A 20,618-nucleotide genomic window follows, 5' to 3' on the forward strand; every position below is an offset into this window, starting at 1 on the left:
CACTGTGGTTTTGAATTTGTGGCCAGGTTTTAGCAAACATTAAATTTATTAAACACCTTTTCTTCATATTCACCAGTTCATTGTGGTTTAATAATTCATATTTAATAAGAAAAACAGTCCTGTAATTATACATATCTGTAACCATTACAATTCAATTTCTCCAACACAGCTGTTGTGCTTTCCATTGAACGCATGTTTAAATTACTCATGACTCATGGGGTTTCAAAGATGTCTAAAAGAAAGTAGAACAGCAGCAGTCTCATGGTAATCTAGCAGGTGAAAACTGAGACTGTGTTTCGGCTACCTTCAGTTTCCCTGAGGGACAGAGAGCTGTGCCTTCATTTGCAAACCAATTGGCTTCAAGACAGGATATCTATTCACATGTAAAGGATGTCATCGACATGAAACAACAGTTTGATCCTTTCAATAGCCCAGGGCTCATATTACACTGAAAATGCAACCAAAAAAAGGTAAATAATACATAATTATGATATATTCTGAAGAAAAAGAAACATTTTTTAGAGCAAAAATTGATTTAAGGGAACTTGATGTGACAATGTGACAACATATGCATATCACTCTTTTCCTTTTGCAGCCTGTAAGCTAGTTATTGTATTGCATTTGCATTTAATAATTGTGTTATTGTATATTAACTACAAGCACCATTTGATAAAAAGGACTTTGTTACATTAAGAAAACAGAAACAGATTGCTTTTAACTGTGATTTTCACAAGTAAAAGACAATGAGAAACAATTTAACGCAATATAATTCACATCCAATAAATGCATTTTAGTCATTTGAGAAGACCCTGATATCAGTGATCCATAGTTAACATTTCATAAAAGGATTCTGTGAGCAAGTTTTCTGCCTTTAATCCATTACCTAGACGTTTTGATCTTATCCAGTAACTTTATTAAGCTTGACTTAGTCCGCCCATATAATTAGACATGAAGTGAGGCAAGATTAAAGATGACTTGGGTTCTAATGGTGAGTTTGGTTAGCGAGAGAAGCTCTTCTTCTGCTGTACAGAGCCTGGTCATCTGGGATTTACATCAGTGCTGCAGTTTAATTTGAGCATGAGGATTTCAATGAAGGGAAGTTCAGCTGGGGATCAGAACAAAGTGCTTCTCCTGCCCTTCCTGGAATTCTCCGCGAAAACATTCTCGCAACGCGTCCCGGTGAAGGAGAGAGAGAGAGTTAGAAACCCTGCTGGGACCAGACCCCTCTGCCTCTTCATCAATCACTCCACGGGACAGAACAACCGTCTCCTCCTAATGAGACTGACAATACCACAGCTCTGTCTGCAGTGTCATGACTCCTGGCTTGCTCTTATCCAATTAACCATTACAGAAAGCTCAAATCAACATGTCAATTTACCTAATGTGAAACTAATGCAACATACAGTACACAAGAAAATGCATGACTTTAATTAAAAAAACCATTTGCTAGTTTACTTCCAAAAAAGTCAACAATAACTAAATTTGTATGCATTTTAATGTTACAAAACTCACAAATAAGAATAAATAGGACAAGCACTTTGATATCCCAAGCCCAACTTCTTAGAAAACTGCATTTTGCATGCATTTTTACAATAATGAAAGTCAATAAGGCAAGACTATGGGATTCATGTTAAAATACACAGTTATGAGCTTGTCACTACATCAAATTGTTATAAACTGAACAAAACATTACAGATTTCCATATCACCTCATAATGAATTACTAACTCACACTTGCAATTAAATATATAACTTTATCTGCATACATAACGTATACTCACATAAACTAAACAAAAATGTACTTTTTTTTGCAGATTTCTACATGAAAAGCCATTTCTTATAGACTTCCATAACAAGTGCATTACTGCAAATAATCATTCATAAAAAATGTCACTATTACTATATTTAACCTAGAGAATTAAAAAAAGTAGAAACAGTTATTTCTTAACAAATCTTGAAAAAACCTGGATATGTATCTGATTTATCTGGGTACATACAATACACTCCACAAAAACAATCACATGGGTCATTTTTTTTAAATCCACATTTTTTAATTGACATTTTTTTTATTACATTTATACATCTTTCCATTGATGTAGGCCTATGTTTTGCTAGGATGGGACAATATTTGGCCAAGATACAACTATTTGAGTATCTTGAATCTGAGGGTGCAAAAAAAAAAAAAAAAAATCGAAAAATTAAGAAAATCGCCTTGTGCGTTTATGTTTGCAATTGTGCTACATTCACTCACAAAAATAAATGTTTTATATATTATCGACAGGAAATTTACAAAATATCTTCATGGAACATGATCTTTACTTAATATCCTAATGATTTGGAGCATAAAACAAATGTAATCATTTTGACCCATAATGTATTTTTGGCTATAGCCACAAATCTACCTGTGCGACTTATGACTGATTTTGTGACCCAGAGTCACATAAGGCTACTATAGAGTAATTTTTTTTTAAATCATCACAAAATGTAAACTAGCCTATATTACTGCACATGTCTATTTATAAAGTTATAGGATATGCAGTACATCCAACTTTATCCAGGTACATGCAGTATACTCACATTAAGCAATATATATACACTGTAAAAAGGTTTCTGTAAATTTTACAGTAACTTACTGGCAGCTGGATGCCAGTGAGTTACTGTAAATGTGTTTACAGTATCAGAACTGTAATTTCATTTACAGTAATACAATCATATACTATTAATATTTACAGTGTGAGTACTGTATTCTTCATTTACAATACAAGTACCATATTTTTATTTTAAAGTAATAATACTGTATATTGTATTCATGAGTACAACTACTGTATTTTTATTTACAGTATTAGAATTGATTTCCTATTACATAATTTGATTTTTTTTACAATTTACAGTAGAAAATAATTACAGTAGTAAACACATATTTCCCCATAATCCTTGGCCATTTACAGTATTATACGGTTGGCACATTTAACAGTATTATACTGTACATATTACAGTAAAATACTGTTCAAATTACAAAAATCCGTTACAATGTACCATATAGCAAATCTCAACTACATTATTTATAGCATCACAAAAGGTAAACTACATTATTGCCCTGTAGCTCTTTATTTAAAGTTGGATATATCTACCTTTATCCAAATACATACAGTATACTTGTATAGGGTATATACAGCAAATGTCTCAACTGCTTGATTTCTTGTAAAATGAAAACTTTATTATCGCCCAACTCTAATCAGCTTAATACGACTATAGGAATGAAGAGATTAAGATATTATAAACACCAACATCATGATTTTCTGCAAAGCCGCTTTGAAGCGGTATACTGTGAAAAGTGCTAAAACAAATAAAAAAGTGGGAGAGAAAATCTGGCACACTCAAAATGAGCTGTGGTGATCAGGACAGCCAAAGGAAGATGTTTGCCATCTGTTTAACAAATCGTGACATAAATGCTCTCCACCCCCCTTCCAACTTTCACAGGTGTTTGCCATTAGCCAAGGCCACAAATGCTGCCCAAAGGGAGTGACCTCAAACCCAACAGCTGCCCATTCAGAACCCCAACATAAAACGAACCAGCGGTCAAAGAATGATCTCAACTCTCCACATCTGAGAACCACAGATTGACGACTTAGTGCCCATCCATTCACTGAAAGAGATGGGCTCTGGCAGTGGCATTGGCACTGGATGAAATAAACTGTTTCCAGGCCTATGAGCGTTGTATACACTAACTGCTTATTATACAGTATCATCTAAATCCCAAACCATAATGATGTGTAAAGGACTTTAATTATTCATATAGTGGTACACCACATCCTAAGAACAGACTAGGCTATATATAAAGTGTTGTTTTCATGCTGCATTTTTTAGCAGATTTAAACACACACACACACACACCTCTTTGATGTCTGAGTAAGTATTCATAAGAACGCAGGAGATTTAAGGAGTCTAAAACAATAGCTTCACAGCAGCCAGGCATCGTAGGAGGGAGATCGAGGAGTAACAGCTGATTCGGACATATTTAACACTTCTCTTTTAGTTTCACGCCAGTTGGCTCGCTCCTCTCTCCTTTCTTTCTCTAAAACCTCTCCAGGAGTAATCTGGGGGGGAAAACCCTGCAGATCCAAACTCTTAATGCTCCTCTACTTTAATCCACAGCTTCACGCTCACTGTGGTGGGTTTATCTGTGGTTAAAGCACTGTTAACAGTTCGGAGAACTTTCAATGTTAAAATGCCTTATCCTATCCCACTTTACTGTGCTGACACAGTAACATTTCAATGTGAATTATTACATTTCTAAGCTATTTTACTTACAAAGATTGCCCCCTGGTGGACAAAAATGCATAGCAACACCCTGGCAACCACTCACAGCACCTCAGTAACAGCTGAAGAAACTGTAAAAACAAGTTATTTTTTAAAATTCTGTTCTGTGATGATGATATGATACTGCTGCATTCATGCTAAATACATTTTACACTTCTGGATCTTTGTTCTAAATAAAATAGTGCAGATCTCATGGAGTCTCTGGGATTGTGGTGTTGAAGATGTTCTTGGCCTCAGACAAGTGTACGGTCATGTGAACATCCCTTAGCAAAGCTTCCTCTATTTCCTCTTAAAGTCATGAACCGCTTGATGAACTGCCTGTTCTGCGACAAAACACAAACATACTTTCCTCCAAGTCCAAGTCCATAAATGACAAAGAATGAGTGTGTACAAACTAGAAAAAAATCCCAGGCTACATTAAATACCAGTTCACTTGCACTTGCAACGAGGATTGGCTGAGAAAGAGATGATTAGAAACTCACGCTCAGAAAAAAGGTTAAAAAAGACGTCACTGTGGTGGTCCCTTTTCAAAAGGTACACATTTGTACCTAAAGAGTACATATTAGTCCCTCAAAGGTACATATTGGTACCAAAAGTGTACATATCAGTGCCTAAATGGTATATTAGATTACCCTTTGAAAGGGTACTGTCCTAGTGACAGCTTTTGTCATAGGCTAACTTTCCTATTTAGCCTATGATACATAATCATTTTGAATATTGCTGGACCAACACTAATTACTAATTTTAAGTCTTATTTTAAGGAGTCTCACAACTTCCCAAAATCTGGGAAATGAATCGCGATGAGCAAAATAAGTTAAAGGAATAGTTCACTTTGAAATTAATTTTTGATATGTTTTAGCTTACCTCAAGGGCATCCAAGATGTAGGAGTCTTTGTTTCCCCAGTAGTTTCAATTTTGATATTTTTAGGTCAAACCATTTTTGTCTGTTATTCATATAATGGAGGTCTATGGTCACCACCTCAAAGAGCATGAACAGAGAAGTCCAAATTAAACATGATTTAACCATTGATGGATTAAGACATGAAACGAGCAGTTTGTGTGAGAAAAGGAACAGTATTTATATCGTTTGACCTCTTGTAACCACAGCCACGTCCAAGTGATCTGAGAGTGATCTTCCATTGCGGTTTCCTGTATTTCTAAATATGTTTAGATCTTCACAGTGAAAGGTAAAACTTTCCTCCGTGTAAACAATGAGTGATGTACACACGCGAGAGATCACTTCCGGCGCTTTCCGGCGCCCATGCTCTCAGATCACTTGGACGTGGCTGTGGTAACAAGAGGTAAAACGATATAAATACTGTTCGTTTTCTCACACAAACCGCTCGTTTCGTGTCTTAGGCCATCAATGTGTACTTACATTTACGAGTCATTAAATCATGTATAATTTGGACTTCTCTGTGCATGCTCTTTGAGGTGGTGACCATAGACCTCCATTATATGACTGACAGACAAGAACGGTTTGACCTAAAAATATCAAAATTGAAACTACTGCGGAAACAAAGACACCTACATCTTGGATGCCCTTGAGCTAAGCTAAAACATACCAAAAATTAATTTCAAAGTGAACTATCCCTTTAAGAACCACTGCTAAGGGCCATTTCTGCTCTAGCACAATAGAAACTTTAGACTGTGTCTACAGTGAGACTGTTTGAATATATTAATTTCCTCTGATTAAAGCCTCTGTCAGCACCACAGCAGTCTCCGCCACAGACTATTTTTCATCTAAGTGTTCTGATTATTATTTCATGCAGTGCCCCACTGCCCTGGAAGAATTTCTCGCTCTGGCTCTCAGCGATTGTGCGTGTGATCCCGTCAGGAGTCGGCGTAGACTTGTGAGCAGAGCTTCAAACAGCATACATTCCCCTCTTCGCTCCGCTTTGAATCCGAGCGGGAGGGGCTCGAGTTGCCAAGCAGAAAAATCCAAACAGCGTGTCCTTTCCTCACCCCCTCCACCACCCGCTGCTGCAGTGCCAACTTATCAAGCTCACATCTCACACATCCACATCATAATCGCACAGAATTAAGGCCCGTTCACGCCAAGGATGATAACGATAAAGGTTCAAGTTTAGTCCACAACACAACTATGGCCCTATCCCAAATGGCAAATGTGCACTTGCAGTCTTGCAATGTCCGACTGTCCATTAAAGTGTTAGTTCACGCAAAAGTGAAAATTATCCCAAAATATCCTGGCTCATCTAATGGGAATGGGAGTGAACACCATAGACTTTTTAAAAAAAAACAAAAAAAAAGCATCCATCCATCATAAAAGTAATCCATACAGCTCCAGGCGGTTGATAAAGGCCTTCTGTTTTTGTGAGACAAATATCTATTTATAACTATAATCACTGGCTTCCGGTGACGGCCGTACTTGAGTTTAGTTCTGGCGGAAAAGTGACCTCTGACCTAAAGAGTGTATGCGCGTGACGTCACCGGAGTGACTGCGGTTACCAGTGTTGTGTGTACAAAGTAACTACTTTTTCGGGTAAAATGTAGTGTAACGCGCTACTACTGAAAATTTGGCAACGAAACGTAGTTCCTTTTTCGATTCAGCGCAACGTTACTTTTCCCAGGGACAGATTTGATGGCGTTCTGCACGTAAACATTTGTAGGCCTACACATTTTAGAGCAGATATTGGGTTTTAGTAACGAGTAACGTAAAAAGTTACTTTCCATATGGAGTAACTAATTAAAGTAACGGATTACTTTTTTTAACGAGTTACGCTACTTTTTAAAAGTAACTTCCCCATCGCTGGCGGTTACACCCACTGAGGGGCAAAAAACATTGGTTTTTGGCGTGAATGCCGCGAAAAAATAGATTTGACAAGAAATTTGAGGTATCTTTTTACAGACTGCCAAAAGCTACAGAAAGGCAAAGCAAATTGATCGCTGCAATTCACAGAAACAGACGTGGATTTGCAGTTATCATTTTGTGCCAGTATGTTGAATTTTGGGGTCATACCCCATATATTATATTGTTATATATTGTATTGACGACTCATCAATTAAATATTTACCATCTTATATTCTGCATAATTTGATGTTTTTAAATAAACAATGACAAACTATATGACTTTATGTATTTCCCCGGCATCGCAATCAAGCACAAATAAATGGAGTCCAACCTTTTAATTTAAACCAAAAATCGTTTGTTTTATTCACGTTTTTGCAGTTTCCCCAATGAAATCCAATCATAAACGGGTCTAATGTTTGGAAACAACCTGCACGAGGCTTCACATAGCTGGTAGTTGGGAAGTGTTTCAACAACATCTGGCATTCATAAGTCACCGCTGGAGTATTAGAAGACGAGATGTTAGCGGTGTTTTATGGTTCTTATGCACTTTGATGAGCTAAAAAAGCCAAACACATGTGCTTTAATCCCAATCTGCTTGTGTTTGTGTGCTTCAGAAAGGCTGAACAGCTGCGGCTCATGAGGGAAGTTGAGATAACCTCTGGAAAATAACCCAAACACTTCACCACTCTTTTAACTTGTCAAGACCTGTAGCTCCCACAAGCCTTCACAAGAGCTCCGTGGGCATCTGAAGGGGGTACATATCATATCAACATCACTGATTATATAAGCGTGGATAACTAAGATATCAGTCGACAAAACCTAAACCATCAAGGTAGGCTAACAACAAATGCAATAAAAGGCTTGTTTTGCAGTCTTATATCCGAGGAAATTGCAAATACCTCACATACCCTGCCAGTTCTGTGATGCGCGTTCGTGACTTTCCTGTTCGAACTCGTTCATTAAAATGAACGAATCTTTTTTCAAGTCATTTCGTTTGTTGAATGAACCAAAAAAAAAGATTCGTTCATTTTGATGAATGAGTTCGAACAGGAGAGTCATGAACGCGCATCACAGAACAGAACAAGGCGAGCATTTGTGCTTATAAAACTTAAACTTTTTTATTTATTTATTAAATGAGCGATCGTTTCGCTAGATAAGACCCTTATTCGTCGCCTGGTGTTGTTTAAAGCTCTTTGAAGCTGCACTGAAACAATTGGACCTTGAACCGTTTGGTTCCCATTGAAGTCCATTATATGGAGAAAAATCCTGGCATGTTTTCATCAAAAACCTTAATTTCTTTACGACTGAAGAATGAAAGACATGGATGACACGGGGGTGAGTAAATTATCAGCAAAAGTTTTTTTTTTAAAGTGAACTACTCCTTTAAGTTTGGGGTCCCAAAGAGTGAAATGACAGAATGTTTTATGTAACTGATTGATATAATATCTAATCACACTGAGAAATATATTGCCAGGTCATCTGTGATGCTTCATTCTGTATGTTGTCTGGATATCACTGGAGAATGTCCAAAACACAAGGTGGGGCAGATTTCGATAATGGGGTGTAAAGCTTTTCACACTGTGATGGATACATGGAATATTACGCCTGCCAAGAATGGACGGATTGTAGTATATGAGCAACCTCCTGAAATACAGGCACGATAAACTACAGCCAAAGACACAATGATATGCTGCAGTGCAGTAAAGCTCAAGGTAGGCCACAGCACAGAAAATGGAGGGGAAAAGAAGCCTCCTCATACACTAAGCATTGTAGTCTACAGCAGATAAACCTGAAAAAATTACTGCAATATGTCAAAGTTTTAAATTTTTTTTAACAACATTACGATATCATGACCCATATACTGTGTTAATATAATATTGTATCATCAGGCTGCTGCTGATTCCCACACCTAACATCTGTGATATGGACTATAATATGTATCTGGATCTGGAATTATGCTAAATCCTATTTATTGCTTTGAGTCTGAGAGAAACTAAAAGTGCCCAATATCAGAGAATGTCTAATTGAAGATAATTGGCACTGGCTGGTTACTTCCAGTTTCTGGCTGCAGTAACACGTCTCTGACCATGCGGGGGCGCTCGTGGTCCTCGTGGGAGTCAATGGGGTTTCACCCCCAGAAATCCACTTTTCTCAGGATGTAATTTTTTGTCAAGTAATTTTAAAGTTGTATTCAAAAGGGAGGGCTAAGATAATACTCTCAGCTGAAAATTGCATTTTTAAGTTCACTTATCTGTTCTAAAAATCCGTTCAAAACTGTGATGATGTCACACAATAGCAGAATGCTAGCGTATTCCAGCCAACAACAGCCTAACCTGTAAGAAATCAAAAGCACATAAGTACTCGTTTATTCCACTTTTGGCCTATAATCTATATTGAACTTGCGGAATCAACAATAAAATCTGTTGATTTAACGACAAGCAGGTGAAAGAGACACATTTAGCCGTTTAGCCCCATAGACTCCCATTCATCCTGCGATCACCTCTAGTGGAATTCTAATGGAACTGCAACCAAGGTGATGCACAATAGGGCTAATAGGAAGTGCCAAGGCTCTCCGTTAGACGGGTTCTGCCAATATCAAGTGAAATGTGTTTTTGTGCAACTGGGGTTTGATCCGCAAGTGCGCCATTTGTGGCAAGGAGAAGCATTACAACAACGTAACTGCAGTCCTTCATAAAGGTGTGAACAATCCTAAAATCAGAGCATGCTCAGAAGGGCGTTTAAAAATAGATCACCACCTGTCTTCACTGAGACTAACTCATGCAGCAACGAGTCTCCACAGTCTATAATACATGTGCCAGGAGAAATTAATTGCTTATAATTAATCTTTTATAGAAACATGCTCGAGCTAGAGAAAATAATTCAATTAATTTTTCATTATAATTAAATAAGTATATGACAAAGTTATTCAGGAAAATGAAAGCAAATCACTACAGAAACAGACAAAAATAACATAATAACATAAAAAAACATAGCATATATACATAAAATACCATGAAAATATAATAAATATAAACATATTGTAATTTTATATATATATACTATATATATATATATATATACTATATATATATATATATATATATATATATACAGTACGTATGCGTGCATGTGTGTGTGTGTGTGTGTGTGTGTTTGTGTGTGTGTCAAAAACAGCTAAAACAGTAAGAAGAAAAAAAGTTGAGCAATGATAAATGTGGCATTTGTTATAATGGGTTTATGTGAAGATTGTTTTAAGTTGTGATATCATTTAAAGCCTAATAATGAATGTTAAAAAAAGAGCTTTCAATTATACTATAATGCTGAATGCCTGTAATTAATGCCTAAAATTAATGGGGGAATTTCAGAGAGACATCAGTAGCAGTATTGGTATCGGTGATGCCTTCTTACATAAAAAGATGCCATTAAACAAATATTCAAAATATAAGCTACTTTATGTTGTTTCTCACATTCATTTGGAGATTACATGTGAAATTATTACGATATAAAAATAGATAAAAAACTTTAATATAATTTTTTATTAATTGCAGTTAATCGTGATTAATTACAAGTTAATTTAAATAATTAATTAAAAAAAAAAAAATTGCCCCTTGTGGGATTAATAAAGTTGACTGAACTGAATAACAAGTTAATTTTATTAATTGGTTGACACCACTAATATATATGAAGAGTTCAGATGCAAAAGCCTCTAAATGCCATTTGAAATTTTCTTCTTTAATGATGATTTTTAGCAAACTTGTATATTTAAGTTCAGTAATTTCACTTTAATAACAATTAATAGGTAATTATCATTGCCATTTAAGTTAAATCACTGAACTTAAATATACAAGCTTGATAAAAATCATCATTAAAGAAGAGAATTTCAAATGGCATTTAGAGGCTTTTGCATCTGAACTCTTCATATATATATATATATATATATATATATACTGTATATACATACATACATACATATCTATTGCAGTCATTATAATAATATAGCATTGGATTTGCATATATTCAGGTAATATATTTATATATATAAATATTATATATATATATATATATATATATATATATAAATATATTATATATATATATATATATATATATATATATATGTGTGTATAGCAAATATGCAAATTCTAATTTATTAAATTATATATATATATATATATATATATATATTGCAGTCATTATAATAATATAGCATTAAATTTGCATATATTCAGGTAATATATATATATATATATATATATATATATATATATATATTGCAAATATGCAAATTCAATGCTATATTATTATAATGACTGCAATATATATATATATATATATATATATATATATATATTGCAGTCATATATATATTCAGGACTGAGAAGCTCATGTTTGCAAAAACATTTGAGGTCACGCTTAGGTCCCAGAGCAGAATATAACACATTATAACCCAGAATATAATACATAAGCCCTTTTAACACATTCTGCAAGGACAGGGTCGTCCGAGTCAGAGCATGTGATGAAGACATAACTGCATCTCTTTATATCCGGAGGCCCAGGGATGCTTTGTTTTACACTTTCCATACGCTTTATAACTGTGCTCATTCCTTCTCTAACAGGCAGCCTGTCCTTGACACCACTGCAACGCTTTTGTGAGGTTTTCTTGCCCCGCTACAGTCACACCCCCGTCCTGCTCCTGATCGTTCACTGGCTGGCTGTGGAGGCTCCAGCCAACGGCAAGTTAGGAAACATCTTTAAAATGTGCATGCTGGAGTAGCTTTTAATGCCTTGTAGCCAGTCTCTTGCTCTCTCCGTCTGCCTCTCTAGGTGTTTGCTTTATAATATGACCTACATTTTTCTGCTCGAGTGAAGCTCAGAGATCCGTCACAGTTCGACATCACAGCGCCGAGCTAAACTGCACAATGAGCAGGAGCAACACATCGAGCCGAGCGTGATCGGGAGTCCAACCGCTGCATGGCAACAACGCCAAAAATCCCCTACTAAAAATAGTAGCATATCGCAGGCTGGCAGCTCTGACTGCGCAGCCAATAACCTTTCACCCCCGGGGTGCTGGCACAGCGAGGGCGGATCTGGGCCGTCACCGTCATGTTTGGGTGACTGACTCTCATCCAGATGTCCGCACTGAACCGACGGGGTCATGTTCGGCAAAGCTAGCCAAACCGCATAAAAATGCCAACCTTGCAAAGTGAATACACTCGAATGCTATAAGCACCGTTTGTGGATGTCCGTTCACCCCTTTCAGAGTACGGACAGGTCACTTTAAATTCGCCTGAGCGGTCGTAGCCATTGGCCACACTGCCTTCCAAACTGTCTCCTCAATTTGCCTCACTCGACTGATTTCTTTGAACACTGCCCTTCTTTCTATCCCATGAGGCTTTCAGGAGAGCTGCAGGAGTCAGTTTGTGTCCCACACGCCCATCAGTCAAAGGATTACTCTGGAGCGACTCTTGTTGTCCTTTAAGTGAAAAATAAATGCATTTAAAAGAAACATAAACCATTTTGACCAGCACATTACATGCATGCTACTGTGAATTACTCGTTACTCAATGAAACGTGACCTGAGTGATGTTTGAATGTTTAAATACTTTCTCCTATCCCTGTGTAGTGTGCAGTCTGCACTATATATACAGTACAGTGTGTGTATTCATGTATATGCAGAGTCTTTATCCATCTATCATTACTTACCCTATCATTAAAGGAGTAGTTCACTTTTATAAAAACTTTGGCTGATAATTTACTCACCCCCATGCAGTGTTGTAGTACTCGAGACTCGGACTCGTCTCGAGACCATATTTTAATGGTCTTGGTCTTGTCATGGACTCGTGTGCATTTGGACTCAGAATTGACTCGTACTCGAACATTTTTTTTTTTAGGACTCGGAATTATTCCCGACTCGAGTTTAATTCAAAATATTTTTCATGATTATTAATGTATGTAAATAAAATATTTCTTTAAATTGATTGACACGCCCAGTGATTGGTGATTTTCTAATGCGCAACTGCGCATGACAAATTGTAATAAAATTACTTTTAACACCACCTACTATATTTTACTATATACCTACCTTTTTACCCTAAACTGATCATATTTTTAAAACTCTAAGTAAATTCAGTAAAAAAAAAGGATTTCTCTAAGTAAATAAAAGTAAATTAGGTAATCAACCCTCACTGGTCTCGGTCTCGACTAGGACTCGGTCTTGACTCGGACTCGACTCTCTCTGGTCTCGGTCTCGAGTGAGGTGGTCTCGACTACAACACTGCCCCCATGTCATCCAAGATATCCATGTCATTCTTTCTTAATTCGAAAAGAAATTTTAGGTTTTTGATTTTTCTCCATATAATGGACTTCATTGGGAACCAAACAGTTCAAGGTCCAAATGAGAGTTTCAGTGCAGCTTCAAAGGGCTTTAAACGACACCAGACGATGAATATCTAGCGAATACCGAGTCTTATCTAGCGAAACGATCGCTCATTTCAAAAGTAAATAATAAAGTATACATTTTAAGCACGAATACTCGCCTTGCTCTGTTCTGTGATGCCGCGTTCGTGACTCTCCTGTTCGAACTCGTTCATCAAAATGAACAAATCTTTTTTTGAATCATTTCGTTCATTTCATTCGTTGAATAAACCAAATGACTCGGAAAAACGTTTCGTTCATTTTGAGTCACGAACGCGCATCACAGAACAGAGCAAGGTGAGCATTTGTGCTTATAAAACTTAAACTTTATTATTTATTTTTTAAATAACAGACCGTTTCGCTTGATAAGACCCTTATTCATCGTCTGGTGTCGTTTAAAGCCCTTTGAAGCTGCACTGAAACTCTCATTTGAAACTTGAACCGTTTGGTGCCCAATGAAGTCTATTATATGGAGAAAAATCAAAAACCTTAATTTATTTTCGACTGAAGAAAGAAAGACATGGACATCTTGGATGACATGGGGGTGAGTAAATTATCAGCAAAAGTTTTTTTAAAAGTGAACTATTCCTTTAAGTATCATGTCTCAAATGTTTCCTCAGACTTCCTCCTTAGATACAATGGTTGATATAACTATAAAATAATTGTGGATACCAATAGCTCAGACATTTGGACTTGTGAAATGTTGAGGCATTACTGAGATCTCCACAAATCTAGAAGAGATAACAGGCTCTTTTTTCAGGAGAAAACTCTGGGAAGCAGTCAGCATTTAATCTGGCCCTCAGGGAAATCATTTTAGCACTTATAAGCTATAAGACTTAATATACATGTAAGTTAGTCAAGGCAAGTGATTTTACGCTGAGCGCACACCAACCACATAAAAAATTAATCTCAAAGCATTGACATTCAAGTATGTTATGACAGCCGAGAGGACACCATATGTCTCTGTGAATCCGATCTTATTTAGGAGGTGTGAAGGTCATCACGCCAGTTTAAAAGATTAAGACTATCACTCAATATCAGCTAACATGTTTTAAATCTGTTGATTGAGATTTAGCTAGCCTATACTGTAAATATTAACTTTATCTCTTGATCTCCACAGTGTTGACATATTCAATTTGATGTGAATGAAAAGGCTGCATTTTTGCATACAACATACATGCATTAAATGTGGAGTGAATAAAAAAGGTAGAATGAATTAATTAATGAATGAATGAATGAATCAATGAATAACTCCAAAGTGAAATGAGATATTTTCACCAAATTTGGCACACACATGTATAGGCTCATTCTGAGGACACATGGAAAAAAATGTGGGATTTTGCCTCTTGGTGGCGCTATAATAGAACATAACATGCTATACTTAACGAATGCATTGGTGTAACATTACGAAACTCAGTTTTTGCCATCAGCGGCATCCCCTGAAAGTACTCAAAAGATATCAAGACAGCGCCACCTTTTGGTCAAAGTTATAACAAAATTTCTAATAATGCTTATAACTTTTGAATAAATCTGCGTATTTTAATGCCACTGATCTAAAGGTTTTTTCATCGTCACCAAACCACATCACATCGATTTTGTAACTACGCCACATGGTCCAGAGTTATAATCCATTTAATCACTTTTTTGGTTAATGTATGTGATTTTTCAGCCATTTTGCCTAAATTCATCTTTTAATGTCTTCAAATGCTCCTTGCTGCAGTTGGTCTGACACATGTTGGCATGTCTTCTTTGCGCTTGGCCCCGGTTATTGCTGCTTGCAGCTATATTTATTATTATTATTCTTCAATTGTTATACTTCCGAGTCTATGGCAGCCCATAGAACCGTTTGCGGGAAAGTTATGAAATTTGGTAGACTGATAGAGGACAGTCTGAAAAGTCTTCGTAGCAAATTTGGAGTCTCCAACTCAATCCTTCTAGCGCCACCAACTGTCCAAAGTTTCACTCATGTTTATGCTAATAACTTTTGAACCATAATGGCTAGAATCATAATTTTTCCTCTTATTCCTTGGCTCAAACCGATTTGATTGCACCAAATATTGTCATTTCCGTCATGATAATTTGTCCGCCATTTTCAAATTATCAGAAAAGGCTACTTTTTCGAACTCCGATTCTCACCAAAATTGAATTAGATCATCTCCAGACCATGCCGACAAAATAAATGAATGAATAAATGAATGGATGGATGAATGAATGGATGGATGGATGAATGAATGGATGGATGGATGAATGGATGGATGAATGAATGGTAGAGGAAACAAACATACACACATACAAGTTACATGAAATAAATAAATAAATAAAAAACAGATTGAATGAAGGAATCCACCATGATCATGTGGTGAACTTTTTCACGAAGTTTTGAGAGTTTTCAACATCATCTTCCACCACCATCACGTGAATAACTGCAAAAATGGGTAGAAAAGCAGATCTCATCCATCTCAAACCAATAATTTACTTTCTGTACCAGGTTTCCTGGATCAGCGTGACCTGTTTTCATTCTGTCCGATTCCTACAGAGCTGGTTCGGATTACCATATCTCTCTCTCTTGCGCACAGGAGACTAAAGGTGTATTTATTGTTCTTCGGAAAGTATGGCAAATATTTGTGTAATTCGCTTCATAACCTCTGTGGGGTTTAGGTGTTCTTTTCTTTTTGGATCGCTCATAAGCTTTCATATTTCAATAACAGCGCAGCAGCACAGCGTGAGTCTCAGCAGAATGAATTCCAGCGCTCCTTCTGTGCCGACACCGTCCAACCCTCCAGGGCACAAGCACCCTTCTGACATGAGAGTGATTACAAACTCATTAAACCGAGCCGAGAGCGAGAGACGCAGACCGAGTGTTGACCCAGCTCTGTCACTGACACCCTGGCGCTGATGCACGCCTTATCTCCAACAACCCTCTTGAGTGGGCAAACGTTACGCATCCCTCGAGGCTCCACTCTGGCTGTGGGGTAAAGTACTTTTGCGCGCCCTTGTAGTTAGTGCTAAGCTACGCACCTTCGCTTTAAGAACCTCTTTATTATGCACGAAGCAACACACATTCTTTCCTATAGCACATCCTGGCTGGGAAAGGGAAGAGACGGGGATAGAGGCAACTTTGATTTAGAGTAGACTGAGTTGAAAATATTCACTGAGCCTCCAGTGGTACGGGCTCTGCTCTGAATGTCTAATTAGACAATGTGAGGTTAAAGACTGCTCCAGTTATACACCACAAACTCTCTCTCTCCTCAACTCTGATCTCCACTGTTAACTTTTCTTTATCTGTCTATATCCCCTTTGTTATGTAAGGCAAACATCAATATTCCCAGTTTGCTCTATAAGGTTATAGTTCACCCAAAAATTTTAATTACTCACCCTCGTGTCATTCAAAACCCGTAAGACTTTCGTTTATTATTGACCAGCGTAACCGAACCTGATTGGCACGCAAGAACAAACCTCTTGAAGCTCATTGGCTCTTGCAGAAGCTCAAACGTGCTGCGTAACAAGAGAATCAACCTCGTTGGTTCATGCGAACATGCTTATGAATGTTTAAATGTGAATAAATCCCTAAATTAAACCTGTTCATCATATAAAGCGATTGAGTCTCTTCAGAAAATTTGGACTAAACCGTTCAATTAATATGGATTAGTTTTACGAAGCGTTTAAACTAGTTGTGTAGCTGTCAATGGGGGGACAGAAAGATAAAAAAGATCTTCATTTGTGTTCCAAAGATGAATGGAAGTCTTACAGGTTTGGAACAACGACAGAATTTTAATTTGTGTGTGAACAATCCCTTTAAAACTGTTTTTTTTTTTTTTTAAGTCGTAGATTGGTCTAACTTGATAGCTAAAAGTAAGACTGATTATCCCTAACTAACTATGTGATGGTCATACTAGTTCTTAAGACAGTCTTAACATAATGGCTGTTTATGCAACTGGCCACCAAGAACACACTCTAGCAACAGCATAGAAACACCCTGGCAACCAACCAGAGGCCGAATAGTCTTACAAGTTAGTCATCAATTTTTTTTCTTCATAACTTTTTTAAGTCAGTTACATAAAAACGTACACTGGCTTGATGATACTGAAAAGTAAGACTAACCGTCCCTTGACTAACTCTTAATGGGTCATACTAGATCTTAAGACAAAGTCTTAACATAACGGCTAAGTTTATGCAACGTGCCTTGGTACACATTAAGCCTGAGAAATTTGTACAGACAAGTATCAGCAACTTTTTTGAAGTTGTGAATTAAATTAAAGATTATATGAGAATATTTTACAAGAAAATCCTATTTCAGTGATTCTACATCAAAATTTGAAAATTATTCAATTTATTAAAAAAATTGAAAAGTGAAAATTGTTTCCAAGTAAACCCTACACCAAATTTGTTTTTTCAGTATGCTGGGAATCGTGCCAGAACACTCTATAAAGGGCATGGCAACACCCCGGCAACCACCCAGAACACGTTAGCATTGCGCCTGAGAGAATTGCACAGGCAAACATCAACTTTTTCTTCAGAGACTATAAGAATCCAGTCTATTCTTGTCCTTCTCCTATCCTCATCTGGCCTCTTACATCCCACATTGCCTAATATAAATGCCCCATTTTTGCAAATCCACCTTCAAAGTTTTCAGCATCCTCTGCTCTAGATTTCCTATGGTAGCCAAACATACACCAATCCTAACAGCTAAAAACGCAGAGCCGCAGGTTCCTCCGGACCACTGCCAGACCTCACCCACGTGTTTGGCCCACATAATAGATTTGCCAACTGCACAAATCCACACACACCCTTTCATAAGTCCAGAAAGAGATAGATTAGTGGTGAGCGCTCCTTTTAATATAGGTTAGCAGAATTATATTCAGGGAGACCTTTTCACCCCTACAGCGGCATAACCCAGATTGCACATTCAGAGCTGCTCTTTCTCTCCCCTTCAGCGTAATCCTGTGATTACGCTTATGATCTGTAAAGAGGATATAATGGGCTAAGATTTTGGCTCCGTGGCTCCTCAAGCTGAGGAGTGAGTCATAACGTATTAGACGTTAAGTGATATTATTGCTTTCACAAGACAGTGTTTTACAGATCTCAGAGAGAGACTCCAAATATTTATGATATGGCAGAGGGTTTGCCGACGTATCATAAAAGTGTAGATAAATATCTAGGAGAAACATGAGGTCTAGTTGCATGTTTCATAAAGTTCAACTGGGCTATCATTGAGATGCATGGATCCAGCAAAACAACCTCCAGATATTTTTTAACAAATATGTGCAAATGCTTGCAAATGTGAACAAAGTATGTCCACTTTCAGTTTTAGTGAGTAACTTAAGACTCAGAGATGGGAATTGTGCTTAAAATTAGATTTCAAGGGCCAAACAGTGTATGCAAGGCAGCAAAAGAATAGTTAAGATAAGTGTGTGAGTGTGTGTGTGTGTGTGTGTGTGTGTATATATATATATATATATATATATATATATATAAAGATAAAGTTATTAGCAGAAGCTTGATAACCAGGCTCTAAGGAAAATCAGTAGGCTACAGTGTGCCATAATAACGCTGAAAAGTGCGTGCGGATGAAATTTGAACACGCCCAAGTCTCCGCACAAGAGCAACTGAACATTACCACGCGTTTCAATGTACAAACACTGCATACATCAAGTTACACTTTCACTCTAGTACACTAACATAGTGAATTATATTATTATACAATGCATTTTTTTCACAACAGTTAACGCGATGAGCTGCGCGTGTGTGTGTGACCCCGTACCTGATCCTGCGCGTGAATCTGGGGCGAGGACTCATCTCCAAGCACTCTGAGATCTCTGATAAGATCTTACACAACATTATATTAGAATGCTTCAAAATCAATATTTATATATAAGAAAAATATAGATAAAAACAGAACACCCATTAAATAGAAGAAATTGCAATAACCGTGTATATAGCTACAGCCTGCATACAAGTGTGTAGCCTAGGCTACAGCATAAAAACATATAGTCGTTTCACAAATTCAGACCCCGAAATAACACACGCAAAAAATAAAGCTTTACATTTGTGCACCCAGCTCGTGCATAGCCTAGCCTAAATCACAGTAAGTACATAACAGTCGCGGAATTCCTCCTCAGATGTGTTTGTTTTGCACTGCAGACCATGTGCAGCATGCAAACACAGCATCTCCTCAGCGAAACAAACATCGGATCAATGCTGCTATTCAGTTAAACCCCTCACAAGCACAACAACATCTGGACCGTTCAATACCTGAGACGATGCTGGAGTCTCTCCCGTCCACGTGCGTCCCTCTGCATCATCTCACGCGCATCTCCTGAGCATCTTCACTCCTTCATTGAGCTGCAGGACTGTCTTCCTCTGCTCATTGATGTCCAAATCATCATCATCATCCTCGCCTGTTCTTCAACACACACCCCTGTGTTTACACAGCAGCCTCCTCTATACGTCCCCCATCTGCAAGGGCTGTTACAGTTATTTTATCCTGCCTTGATCTACACACAGCGACCAAACCAATCACAATTCAGCTTTAACCCGTTCAGTGCCACAGTACAGGAAACACTAACACATCTATCAAATATATATGCGATGTTAAAAAACATTTTATTCTATATTTATATGAATTTAAAATATATAAATAAAGTAAAGAAGTTTAAATAATATATATTTAAAATAATAATAAAGCATATGTATAGCCTATATAAATTCACAAACATATTTACAGTAGGCTAATGTTCTGTGACCCTTTACACCCTCGGCTGTCAAACGATTAATCGCATCCAAAATAAAAGTTTGTGTTTACATAATATATGTGGGTGCACTGTGTATTATTATTTTATATATATACATACACATGCTTGTATGTATATATATTTAAGAAATATTTTCATGTATATACTGTATATAGATTTATATATAATTTATATTATATATAAATATAAATATTTTATATATAAATAATATTTTTTCTTAAATATGCATGCATATGTGTGTATTTTTTATATACAAAATAAGTATACACAGTACACCCACATATATTATGCAAACACAAACTTTTATTTTCGATGCGATTA

General features: G+C 36.9%; 1 protein-coding gene across 1 annotated transcript in view; it reads right to left on the minus strand.

Moving 5' to 3' along the window:
* ccdc120a (coiled-coil domain containing 120a) overlaps nt 1–20,018 on the minus strand; it is a 64,125-nt gene extending 44,107 nt beyond the window's left edge. Inside the window, exon 1 of the mRNA XM_039665797.2 lies at nt 19,798–20,018. The gene's annotated coding sequence lies outside the window, so the exon portion shown is untranslated. The remainder of the gene's footprint in view (nt 1–19,797) is intronic.
* Between the last annotated feature and the right edge of the window lie 600 nt (nt 20,019–20,618).

This window comes from Pimephales promelas, chromosome 14 (assembly GCF_988280905.1).
Source record: "Pimephales promelas chromosome 14, fPimPro1.hap1.1, whole genome shotgun sequence".
Taxonomy (NCBI): domain Eukaryota; kingdom Metazoa; phylum Chordata; class Actinopteri; order Cypriniformes; family Leuciscidae; genus Pimephales; species Pimephales promelas.